The 13239-nt window shown below is 40.8% G+C and overlaps 1 pseudogene; it reads left to right on the forward strand.

Moving 5' to 3' along the window:
• Positions 1-232: 232 nt before the first annotated feature.
• Positions 233-9319, forward strand: LOC100354491 (synaptophysin-like protein 1; annotated as a pseudogene).
• The last annotated feature ends 3920 nt before the right edge of the window (positions 9320-13239 follow it).

Raw genomic sequence — 13239 nt, forward strand, 5'->3', positions numbered from 1 at the left:
GAGAAGTAGCAGGTAATCATTCAAGTGCCACCCACCCAGATACCTCCCAGGTCTCAGTTTCAGCCTGGCCCAGCTCCAGCTGTTGGAAGCATCTGTGGAGTGAACTAGTAGACAGGAGATATCTCTCTCTCTCTCTCTCTCTCTCTCTCTCGTCTCATATTCTGTGTGTGTGTGCTTCTCAAATAAATAAAATTTACGAAGATAAAGAATTTTCAATGAAACTTTACTCGCGATGTCTGTTTCCCCACTCTACGTACATTACCCTAGTTCCAGCCTTTCGAAGGTTCTGGTAAGAATATGATGTTGACCACTGTCCTGGTCAGCTTGGTCCCAGTCAGCTTGTGGCCTGAGGTGAAAGGGCTCAGAATGAGCAGCTGTCATGGTATTGGTAACCCACAGAGCCAACCCTGAGATACTTGCTGTAGGATTGTCTTATGGTAAGAATATGAAATGTCTTTATGGTTAAAGCTTTTGCCAGTTTGTCTCCTGTAGCTTATTAGAGAATTGTAATTAAAACAGGAACGAAATAACCTAATCTCCTAACTTGTAATTTATAACTTTATAGACTTTTTCCGGAATCTCATTATCCACCAATTTCTGTTGATTTTCAAAATGATCAAATGATCAACCTAATTTGCCTTTTTTTTTTTTTTTTTTTGACAGGCAGAGTGGACAGTGAGAGAGAGAGACAGAGAGAAAGGTCTTCCTTTGCCTTTGGTTCACCCTCCAATGGCTGCCACGGCTGGCGCGCTGCGGCCGGTGCCCCACGCTGATCCGATGGCAGGAGCCAGGTACTTATCCTGGTCTCCCATGGGGTGCAGGGCCCAAGCACTTGGGCCATCCTCCACTGTACTCCCTGGCCACAGCAGAGAGCTGGCCTGGAAGAGGGGCAACTGGGAAAGAATCCGGCGCCCTGACCGGAACTAGAACCCGGTGTGCCAGCGCCGCAAGGCAGAGGATTAGCCTAGTGAGCAGCGGCGCTGGCCCTAATTTGCTTATTTCTTGTTAAATTTCAGACTTCTAAATGTATAATCTGAACAATAAATGTTATGTAGAGTCTTCTCCTTCATTGTCCAAAGTAGCCTCTGCCTCTTCTATGGAGAGTGGGAGGGACCAGGTCCTGAGATATTGGCTGATTGTAACAAGTAGAACAGTGTGCTTGTTGTCCTTAGATTCCTCATTTGGACCATATCTTTGTTCTTTACTCAACTGTGGTTTCTGATCCAGAACATTCTGGAACAACAGGTAGGGTTGCAAGGACAGCTTCTGCCTCCTCGAGCTGATTATAGGAAAATGAAATCCCTTTAAGGATGAGCAGTGCCTGCATTTAATCCCTGGCTTGTTTTTCTATCACTCAGTCTTCTGCTGTACTGCTTATCAGTCTGGTGAACCCTGGTGGGGCCTCTGGTTAGCCCTGTGCATCTCCCCCATTCATGAGAACCTATGGGACAGGGATGGGGTATGGCAAATGAGGCACTTCTCTTGAACACAACATTTAATTGAAAACTAATAATCTTGGTAATCAAGATAAATAATGTTTAAATGCAATATGCTTTAAAACCCAAAATTAATGCAAACAAGTCCATGATGATCAAAGTATCAAAGTTTTAACTAATGACAGGATCTGACCCACGCATCCATGACATAGCTTCCTTTGCCTCACCCTAACTCTAGTCATTGGACAATCTCTCACTGTGCCCTATGCTTACCTATGCCACTCAATCTCACCTCTGACATGTGACCCATTCCTGGGGCTGATTCCTGTAAAAACCTAGATAGCAAAGATAAGGAGTTGGCTTCTCCTATCAGTTCACCCTGTCTCTTAAGATCAAGTACATAACCTACAGGTTTCATCAATGCATTGTCTTTTCATGTAATCCATTGGTCCTATCTCAAGAGTGAAATGAGCTGGAAAAGTCATCTGTAACCCCAGGCCACTTCATCCCAGTTTTCTAGATGTTGTGTGGAGTTGTAGGGGCTTTTGACCTTAGCAATGGATATAGCTTTGCTTCTCATTTAGCAGGTTAGGTATGTGCTGGAGAGGAAAAACAGAATATCCCTTTATAACCTCCTTCCTCTTTTAATCTCTTAGAGATTAATTTTCATACACTGTTCTCCTGCCCTTGTACTTTCATATCATATCCAATTTGACTAATCCAACCATTTGCCAATCAGCAAGAATATTAAGCAATGAGCAGCCAGATTAAAATGTCCCAGATTTAAAAATCACCATAAGATGTTTAAATCACATAACCCTTGTACCATTTTTAATTGTAATACCTACAGAGGAATCACTACAGCATATTACTGTACTTATTCCAGTCCTGTACCAAGTATAGGCTTAATTTTATGCCAAACTTTGGAATAGGGGAAAGAGACAGCAAACTTAAAGCCAAGGGAGAATAAAAGAACAGCTTCATCATTTGCACTTGGGTGAGATGCCAGCTCACCTGTGCCCATAGCCCAGCATCTACCACTGCTGCAGTTTTTATTTGTCTACATCCTGGAGGACAAAACCCATCCTTGGTGCAGGTCACCTCCCGCATGCTGATGCTGGCATTTAAAATAGTTTGTCTCCTTTCAAGGACATTAGCAAGAGTGACCCCACTAGTTTTCAGGTCTTTCTCAGGAAAATTAGAAAACCTTGATTTTTCCCTTATATGTTCTCCTCGCTCTTGATTTCCTGACAGCAGAAAATTCAATTGTGTGTGGGCTTTCCTTCACGTAAAAGGCAAATAAGTAAATTTCATGGCCTGTCTTTCTCATAATCTTTTCATCTTCCTCTGATCTTTCCCACATACTTCTCCCACACATCTGCAGTATGGGGGTTTTCTTTGCCATCAGCTTTTCCAAGCCTGTGTTCTCAGGGGCAAGGGAAACACATAATGATTCCTTCCATGTGTTCACTGAAGATGAATCATCCAAAAAAAAAAAAAAAAAAGGAAAAAGAAAAGAAAAGAAAAGGAAGGAAGGGACGAGAGCCTGTCCCAGAGTCCCAGACCCAGAAGGGAGATTAGATAAACCATCCACTCATAGGAGTCACACTGTGTCCTCCAGCCCCCACCTCCGCAGGTTTTCAATCCTGGCTGCACCTGAGATTCATCTGGGACACTCTTAAAATCTACCAATACCCAGACAATCTCCTAGGCCAAATTAAGTAAGAATTTCTAGAGTGTTCCATTTAGTTTTATATTTCCCAAGTTATTCTAATGCACAGTCAGAGTTGAGAACAATTGTCTTGGTATGCCAGACCAGTGGGACCTCCTCAGAAAGCTGTGTTCTCCTGAATCAGATGAGAAATTCTGCCTCCTTAAAGTGGAATGAGATGAGCAACTTTGAGTGCTGCCTACATCTCTTCAACTCTGCATTAGTGGCAAGGGAGTGCATCCTACAAATGTATTTCTTGAGTGTTGGAATATTTAAGAATGTATATAAATGCGTGCACACCATTTGTGCATTGTGTGCATAATGTTGTTGGAAATAAAGCCCAACAACTCTGAAGAAGGAAGCAGAGTACAAATGTTGATTTTTGATGACACAAAGATGGGCAAATAACTGCCCAAACTTCATTAAAAATATTCTTGTGAACAGAATAAAAAATTAAAAGTATAGGTTGCCCATTCTTCATTACTGACTTTAAAGATTACAGAATAAAAAATTAAACGTATAGGTTTCCCATTCTTCATTACTGACTTTAAAGATTATCATTAATTCTAGTTTTATCCAAGTTTGCTGTTCCTTCTTTTGGGAAAAATTCAGTGACTGCTCTTTGTTGAATGTGGCCCTAAATAATGTTGATGGCACAAGTCCCAGTGGGATTCTAAATGGATGACTTCTGTCTGCTGCTCCTGAGGGGACAGATAATCACTTTCTCATTAATAAAGTATTTTCTACTTTTAAGGAGTACATTCGTTGAGATGGCTTGGGATTTCTCTTTGAACTTCCCTTTTAGAAAAGATGTAGAAAATAAGCCAGTCCCAAAAAGACAGATATATGGTTTCCCTGATCTGAGGTAACAGAGTACCTGAAATGCAATGTATTGGAGTGAAATAGACCTTTTGAGATTTGATGATTGTTTACAGTCCTTGTCTCCTCCATTGAGGAACAGTGCTATTTTTTTTCTCTCACTTCATACTATTTGTTGAATCTTTTACTTAGTGTAGGGTTAACTATATGATATTAAGTAAACTGAAAATAGATCTTCGTAAAAAATCAAGAGTGGGAATGTGAGAGGGAGGAAGAGGAAGGGTTGGAGCATGGGCAGGATGGAGGATGGGGGGGAGTGTCAAGATGTTCCTAAGTCTCTATATATGAAATACATGAAACTTGCATAACTTAAATAAAAATTTTTTTAAAAAAGAAAGTTGTGCAAAGTGACCTCACTAGAGGTAATGACTAAATTTAGATAACATCTACAAGCCCAGACCTCCAGCATCTCTGCAATATTTTAATGTTAATTTTATTTATTGAGGGAGAGAATCTTCCATCAACTGGCTCACTTCCCAAGTGCATGCAAAAGCTGGGCTGGGCCAAGCCAAACTCAGTCTGAGTCTCCTAATGAGTGGCTGGAACCAAAGTACTTGAGCCATCACCTGCCGCCTCCTAGAATGTGTATTAACAGGAAGCTGGATTGGAAACAGGGCTGGGACTCAATCCAGGCACTCCTCTGTGTTGTGGGCATCTCAAGCAGAGATTTAACTGACAAACAGTACCTTTATCTGCAATATTTTAATTGCCCCTGAAACCCGTCTAATCACTGGTTGCTTTCTTTCTATTCAAAGGTATGGGTAGGCATTTGTCACAACAATTAAGATGCCATTTGGGAAACACATGCATCCCATATTGGAGTGTACCAATATTGGAAACTACAGTGTCATACACAAGATATAATCATGGGTATGAGGAGTATTTTTTTAAATGGATGGTATTAGGGCTGGTGCTGTGGCATAGTGGGTTAAACCACCACCTATAGCACCACCAGCATCCCATATAGGTGCTGGTTCAAGTCCTGGCTACTCCACTTCTGATTCTGCTCCCTGCTAATGCACCTGGGAAAAGTAGCAGAAGATGGCCCAAGTGTTTGGGCCCCTGCCACCCATGTGAAGAATCTCCTGGCTCCTGGCTTTGGCCTGGCCAAGCCCTAGCCATTGCAGCCATTTGGGGAGTAAAACAGTAGATAGAAGATCTATCTTTTCTCTTCTTCCCTCTCTCTGTAACTCTGGCTTTCAAATAAATAAATATAAAAAATCTTTGAAATAAGTGGATGGTGGCCAGCATTGTGGCATAGCAAGTAAAGCTGCCGCCTGCAGTACTGGCACCCCATGGGCACCAGTTCATGTTGTGACTGCTCCGCTTCTGATCCAGCTCCCTGCTAATGGCCTGGGAAAAGCAGCAAAGAATGGTCCAATTATTTGGATTCCTGTCAGCCACGTGGGAAACCTAGAGGAATCTCCTAGTTCCTTGTTTTGGCCTGGCCCAGCCCTGGTCATTGTGGCCATGTAGGGAGTGAACCAGCAGATGGAAGATGTCTCTTTCTGTCTCTCCCTTGCTTTCAGTAATGCTTTCAAAAATTTTTTTTTTTTAAAAAAAGGATGGTATTCTGAAAAATATAAATTACTGACATCAATATAATGTTGTCAAATTAGTCTTTCTAAAGTATATTATTTTTATACCACATTTATTCAATCTTTTAAAAAACAACAAGAAACAAACTTCAGGAGAGTCTCATACAATATAAACTCAGCATATAAAAGGGAAAATTTTGTTTTATAGATGTAGCATAACTGTGTAAACAAACCTAGTTAAAGTAGCTGAAATGGAAAACCAGCTTCAGAATCTTTTTGTGAAAAAAGGTTATCATGTTGAACTCGGTGCTAATATTTGCAGTTTTTAAGAATAATACACCGGGCCGGCACCGCGGCTCAATAGGCTAATTTTCCGCCTTGCGGCGCCGGCACACCGGGTTCTAGTTCTGGTCGGGGCACCGGATCCTGTCCCGGTTGCCCCTCTTCCAGGTCAGCTCTCTGCTGTGGTCCAGGAGGGCAGTGGAGGATGGCCCAAGTCCTTGGGCCCTGCACCCCATGGGAGACCAGGAGAAGCACCTGGCTCCCGGCTTCAGATCAGCGCGGTGCGCCGGCCGCAGCACACCAGCCGCGGTGGCCATTGGAGGGTGAACCAACGGTAAAGGAAGACCTTTCTCTCTGTCTCTCTCTCTCACTGTTAACTCTGCCTGTAAAAAATAAAAAAATAAAAAAAGAATAATACACCATGATCAAGTTGCATTCATCTTTAGAATGCAAAATTTACTATATGATTCACTACATTAATAGGTTGAAAAGGAAATTAAGTTTGATCATTATAAATTGTGAAAATGATGCACATATGATAGAGAATAACACACAACTATGAATGATAATTGTCGGTAGGGTTTAGTGTGTTCTTTGGATTGCAGCATTTCTAACTTCCAGGTGAGTGCCTGGTCCTGAGGAGTGACACAACCAGTGCCCTTGAAAGGATGAGCAGGTTTCAGCTCCCTTCACTTGCCATCTTCCACTTCCACCTTTTCCTGCCTCAACTTCCAAATGCATGATAACGAATTAAGAGCTAGGCTCCAAATGTTGGGATGAAAAACATGCTGGAATTGGGACCTGTGTGTGTGTGTGCGTGTGAGAGAGAGAGAGAGAGAGAGAGAGAGAGAGAAAAGAGCTTAATTGATCAAATTGATCTTTTTTTCTTGGTAAAAAAGAACTCCTAACCTTCATGAAAAGAGACAGATATTAAGCCATGAATAGATATATAAAAACTCAAAATATGAGCAGAACAAGCAGGTAAATTTGCATCAAATCCTGTTTAGTTTACATATACCTGTCATGTGATAATAATTAAGGAGAATTCTATCATTTCAGAGTACAGAGGGAGAAAGAGTGTTGCTAGTGCAACCTGACAAGCCAACGGTTAACAAGAAAAGGCCCAGGACCCTGCTGGTGTCATCATCTCAGAGATGTGCTGAGCATGCAGTAGGGAAATCTTTGGGGGGCTGGAGGGACCCAAACCTGTTGCTGTCTCTCCTTATAGGGCAGCAAAAGAATCCAGCTTAGTAAATAAAGAAACAAGCAGACTGTTTGGACCAGATGGTCTGGGCTGTGTTACCAGCCGTTCATAGGACTTGTGTGGGAAGGACAATGGCCTAGCACTTGAAGACACGGGGGCTGGGCATGTCAGAGACCCTCCTGCAGAGCAAGAAAAGATTCTGGCCATATGCTAGGCTGACTTTGGGTACAATTCCTTCTACTAGAGAAAAGGAGGAATGCCCCTATGTGCAGCAACTTTGTTGTCCTAGCAACACAGAATGAACTCTGGGAAGACTTTTAGATGATTTTTCTCTTTGCACTGTAGTAATTAGAAGGATTTTTAATATTTCCTCTCAAGCTAAAGAATTTTTTATCACAAACTGATGAACCAACAGGGAATTCGTTGTTTGATATTAATTTTTTAATAAATCAAACAAACAAGTTTGAGAGTCATTAAATTTAACCAGTTTTAGGCAAAAACAAAGTTTGCCTCTATGGCACATAGATAATTCGCTAAATAATTAATAAAAAAGATAAAGGACTCTATGTCTCTGATGTAAATATTAGGAGACAGATCAGTGAAAGTGAATAAAAAATCCTGAAACAGATGTCAGAATAGCTAAGAACTTAGTATATGTTAAAAACAGCATTTCACATTGGTGGCAAGATTGTTTAATAAACATGCTAGGATGAATGGTTAATAGTGAAAAAATAATAAGTTAGGTTTCTGATGAATTTAAGATAACTATTGGGAAATTAAATCATAAATAAATCAGAAGAATGTATAGATAAACAAATATAAGATTTTCAGGTAGGGAAGAATGTTTTGAGCATACACAAAAAAAAAACAAATCACGAAGAAATACATTATGTGGCCATGTAATTAACACTTTTATTCATCACAAAATGTCAAAATTAAAAACAAATAGGAAGGTGGTAGGAAAAATGTATTAGCCTTCTGTGTAAAGCACTCTTATAAATTCATATTAGTATGAAAATTGAAAATGTGAACAAAGGATAATGGAAAAGCAATTCATAAAAGAATAAATTCAGATAGACACCAAGCATATGAAAAAGGATTTAACCACATTTAAAATTATGAAAACATGCATTGTAATGAAAACAAGAAATCTTTTTATGCATTTCATATTGGCAAAAATTAATGAATATATTTTCAGCCCCAGGACTGGCTAAGGCAGGGTCTGCAGACACAAAGCAGATGTGCTTCCAAACTTCCCCCCTTCGCTGAGGTTCGACACCACCCATTGACCTTGGCGTTCTTTGCTGGTGTACCCACATGTGGTCCTGCCCTCCTTCTCAAGAAGTAGTACCAGGGGACCAGTACTAATGAATTAATGCTGGTAGTCCAGATGGACTCTGATGGACACTTTTGAGCTACAGTTTGACAAAAATGATGCTATTCCACATAGTTAGCCCTTGGCAACCTGGTCCAATAATAGAATTATTTTTTAAAAACAAACTATAATGATTCTATCCCTCAGCAAGAATCCTTTCTATGAAAATAACCCTCCTTCCCTTAGAAGGCGTCCTTCCAGATCAGCCTCAACCTGCTCCAGGAGCCGCTCAGCTTCATCAAGGTCCTCCAGTGGACTGCTACCATCTTTACTTTCATCCCCTGTGGAGGTTTTAAGGGCAAAACAGAGGTGCCAGTGCCAGTCCTCCTCGGGTTCCTGATACTAAAACGGTTACAGCTACTTAGGGTTATCCATTCAGGATTAACCATTTCAGGCAGCTCCAAATGTAACTGTGAGTGGTGTGAGTTGGGAAAGTCACGTCCTCACAGGCGATTCCTCTTCTTGGGCACAGTTCTATGTTACGTTTGCAGTCTTCATGTTCTTGTACTGCATTGCTGCCCTGCTGTAGGTTGGTTAAAGGAACCTATATCAAGATAGTCGCACACTTCCCATGGTTGATTTTGCTGTTACTCTTGTTGCCATTTTGTTGTGGTTGGTGACCCTTCAGCCTGGACTAAAGCTCTTATGGATATTAAGGTAGCCGCTGGCCACCATATTGTTCAGGAACTTCTGTCTTGTAGACAGCAGGAAGTGCATTGATATTTTGGTTCAGTGACTAGTATAGGATTCCTAAATGTATCTGTGAACTTTGAGTCTCTGGACATACTTTGGGGAGGAATTGTGTGCTTTGTATACCAGGAGGCCAGTTTACACAGTCCATCAAATATTTCTACTGCCCATGGCCAAGGTGTTCTACCTCTTGCGGGAATATAATTCAAGGGAGAAATGCACTGTGGGAAATGTGTGTCTGTGCTATGACTTGTTGCCAACATCTTGATAAGCATTATTAGTTTCTAATAAAAGTCATGGCTTTCTCAAAAAATTGGTGGGTTTTCAATTTTGCTGTGTTGCATAAAGCCTGTAGCTTTCCTCGAAATGTAAGCTGTAAATGCATTCTCACATGTAAATTTGAAAGTATTATGAGATGATACACCTTTTTAACTGAGCAGTAAGTTGTTTGCTTTCTAAAGTGTTTACATCTTAAGCCTTAACATATATCTTCATTCAGAAAAATTGTATCATAATAGCAAGAAAACTCTTTATTTGGGATATACACTACTATAAGTTTGTACAGATCATATGCTCAAGATCTGTCTGTTTAAGAAAGCCTAGATTATAAAAGTTGTATTTAGAAAAAACATATTTCAAAATTTGTATCTGAGCATTGCTCATGTTTTAAAAATGTAATTGAAAATACTGGGTATATGTTTTATTTCTATTTTTCTACGTGTACTTAATAGGTATACTGTACTTAATAGGTATACTAAAATTGAGTTGGGAGCAGGGATTTGGAAATCTCTAATAGATGTGTAGTTTATTTAGTAATTCTGTTGCATGATGTATAAGCTTACATTACACCAGCGGCTTAAGAGGAATTAAAAGATAATGTGTGTTTTCCATGAACTTCTTTGAAGTACCTTTATGTATTAGCAGAAAGAACACGGTTCACCTAGAAGCTTCGTATGTCTGGGCATTATTCTTGTTCACATTTGTTTGCTGTTCTTTGTCGCTCATGCTGTATAAACATAGATCAAAACCTAGTCTTCTTGAAAGTAGAGAAAAATGGGCCACTTTTTTTTGGTAGACTCTCTGTAGGGGGTTAAAAAATTAAGATTACATTTTATTTTTGAAACACTTTAAATCTAGAGTCAATGGAGTTGCTGTCTTGTGTTTAGCATTGATATTGTGACAATGAATATGATTTAGAATTCAAAAAAAGTAACATGTTTGAACCACTGGAACCAAACTGAACATGTAATAGGAGAATGGTTAGATAGATCCCATTGAAATGGGAGGGATACGAAAGTATACATGCTCACAGAATATGAATTTTTATAAAAATTATGCACATAGAAAAGATGATGAAAAGAAGCATACAAATAAACAATAATGTTTATCTAAAGGTATTCCAATCATTATTGTTATTACATTTATTTTAAGCTACAGAATATAAAAATAAACTTGTCTATATCCAAATAGATGAACATTATAAAATGTCCATCAGTGATGTCTTATGGTTAAATAATTTAATGTTATAAACCTCCTAAAGTGTCTATGTTTAACATAATGATTTTTTCAAATTTTGATCTCATGTCTATAGCATTGTTTTTGATTATCTATTGTGTACAACTTGTCCTAAGACATGATGATTTTTTTTTGACAGGCAGAGTGGACAGTGAGAGAGAGAGACAGAGAGAAAGGTCTTCCTTTGCCATTGGTTCACCCTCCAATGGCCGCCGCGGCCAGCATGCTGAGGCTGGCGCACCACGCTGATCCGAAGGCAGGAGCCAGGTGCTTCTCCTGGTCTCCCATGGGGTACAGGGCCCAAGCACTTGGGCCATCCTCCACTGCACTCCCGGGCCATAGCAGAGAGCTGGCCTGGAAGAGGGGCAACCGGGACAGAATCCGGCGCCCCGACCGGGACTAGAACCTGGTGTGCTGGCGCTGCAAGGTGGAGGATTAGCCTATTGAGCCGTGGCGCCGGCCTAGACATGATGATTTAAAAGGACAATGTAGTCTTACTTTTCACGATTCTTTGGGTTAGCTGGGATCACTTGGATTGTCCTCATTTGGGATTTCTCATGGGAATGCAATTAGATAGAGGCTGTGTGTGGGGTTGCCTAGAGGCTCCGTTGGCAGGATGTCCAAATGACTGCTTCATTTCCATTACATAACTCAGGGCATCTCCCTGTGGTTCTCCATCCAAGAGAATAGCCTAGACTATTTGTGTGGTGGCTCATGGTTCCAAGTCGGGAGACAGAAGCTGCTGGGTCTGTTATGAAGGGTGACTGAGACTGGTGTGGCATCACTTCTGCCACATTCTAATGGTAAATGCTGTCATGAGGCCAATTAGGATTCAGAGGTGGAGAAATTCCACGTGGAGGAACAAGGTCATATTGCAGAATAACATATGGAATAGAAAATATAATATCATCATAAACCACATTGGGAAATATACTCTGCCACTATTGGCAGCAAATTGGGCACTTTGAGGAATCTGCTTCCTGAAATTCAATTTACTGGCCCCACATCCAAGCATTCTGTGTCTTCAAAGTGCTTTATTGTGCACAATGTCTCTTAACCAGCTATAAAGTCTTTTAAAAAAGGAATTTCTCTCTTGTTTCACTACTTGCTAAAGACCCAATTGTCAGTAGCTTAATTTATCCCTAAGGGAATCATTTTTGTTCTTGATCTACAATGTTAGTGGACTTGAAAATTTATAATGAAGCAACATACTGCACTGACTGACTTCTGTTCATCCTGTTAAGTTGTACCTTGGTTTCCTTTTCCCAGATGTTTCTTATACTTGATTTGTGTAACAATATTCAGACTAGGAAACCATTCTACATTGAAATAATGCACCAAACATACCCACATTTATTTTCCATATCCTTGGCTCTTTCTAGATCTGCCTTGTAATTTCCAGCATGCTTAATGTCTATTGAACCCAGATGGAATCTACATTTGCCAGGAAAGAAAGAAAAGAAAACATATGACGATATTTTAAATTCTTCCATGTTATATGGAAAGGGTCTGGAGGTATAAAATGCTCTTACAAATCATGCATATCAGGCATGTCAGGTTAACATGGTATGGTAGACAATGTCTAAACTGGCCCCTAATTATCTCTGCCTCCCAGTATCCATGCCTTTGTGTATTGCTTCTCCTTGAATGTGGGCCGACCTTAAAACTCACTCCCAACCAAAAAAAGTATTGAAAGTGTTGGGATGTCACTTTCAAGATTAAGTTACAAAATGACTCTATTTTCCATTTTTTCTTACTCTTTTTCACTCTATCCCTCTGTTGTAAGATGTCCTGTGGAGAGACCCACGTGGTAAGGAACTGACATCTCTGGCCAATAGCCAACAGGGTCCTGTAGTGACTCAACAGCCTGTAATAAGCTTGCAAGTGGGACATCTAAAGCCCGTCAATGGGCACATCAGTGAACTTGGAAGCAGATACCTTTCTGTAAAGCCTTGAGATGTGTGCAACCCTCTGCACCCACTGGAATCCTGACCCATAGAAAACGTCAGATACTAAGTATTTGCGGTGTTAAGCCACTAAGTTCTGGGATAATTTGCCATGGAAGCTTCTATGTAAGTACCTAAAGCTCAGAAAGAAACCCATCTCTTTGGTTAGAAAAAGAAAAAGGGTAGCTGTGGTACAGAGTACTGAGGGAAACACCATTATTTTTATATTCTCTTTCTCTTTTCTTTGGCTGCTTCACCCTGAGGGCATTCTCAGTTTCACAGATTGCACCCAGATGGGCAGGCTGATGCCCTGACTTTCTAGTCAGAACTAGGAAAAGGGACCACAGGCAACAAAGAATGTAGGAGGAAATTTCAGGGGGAACTCGAAAAAAATTTCCTGGGGCCAGAGTTGTGTAGCGGACAGAGCCTCCACCTGTGATGCCAGCGTCCAATATGGGTGCCAGTTCAGGATCCGGCTGCTCCACTTCTGATCCAGCTCTCTGCTAGTGTGCCTGAAAAGCAGCAGTGGCTGGCCCAAGGCCCTTGCACCCACATGGGAGATCCAGAGGAAGCTCTGGGCTCCCAGCTTCAGCCTGACCCAGCCCTGGCCATTGCAGTCATCTGGGGAGTGAGCAAGTGGATGGAATATCTCTCTCTCTCTCG

Source organism: Oryctolagus cuniculus, chromosome 1, assembly GCF_051225735.1.
Source record: "Oryctolagus cuniculus isolate XC-2025 breed Fujian yellow rabbit chromosome 1, ASM5122573v1, whole genome shotgun sequence".
Lineage (NCBI taxonomy): Eukaryota > Metazoa > Chordata > Mammalia > Lagomorpha > Leporidae > Oryctolagus > Oryctolagus cuniculus.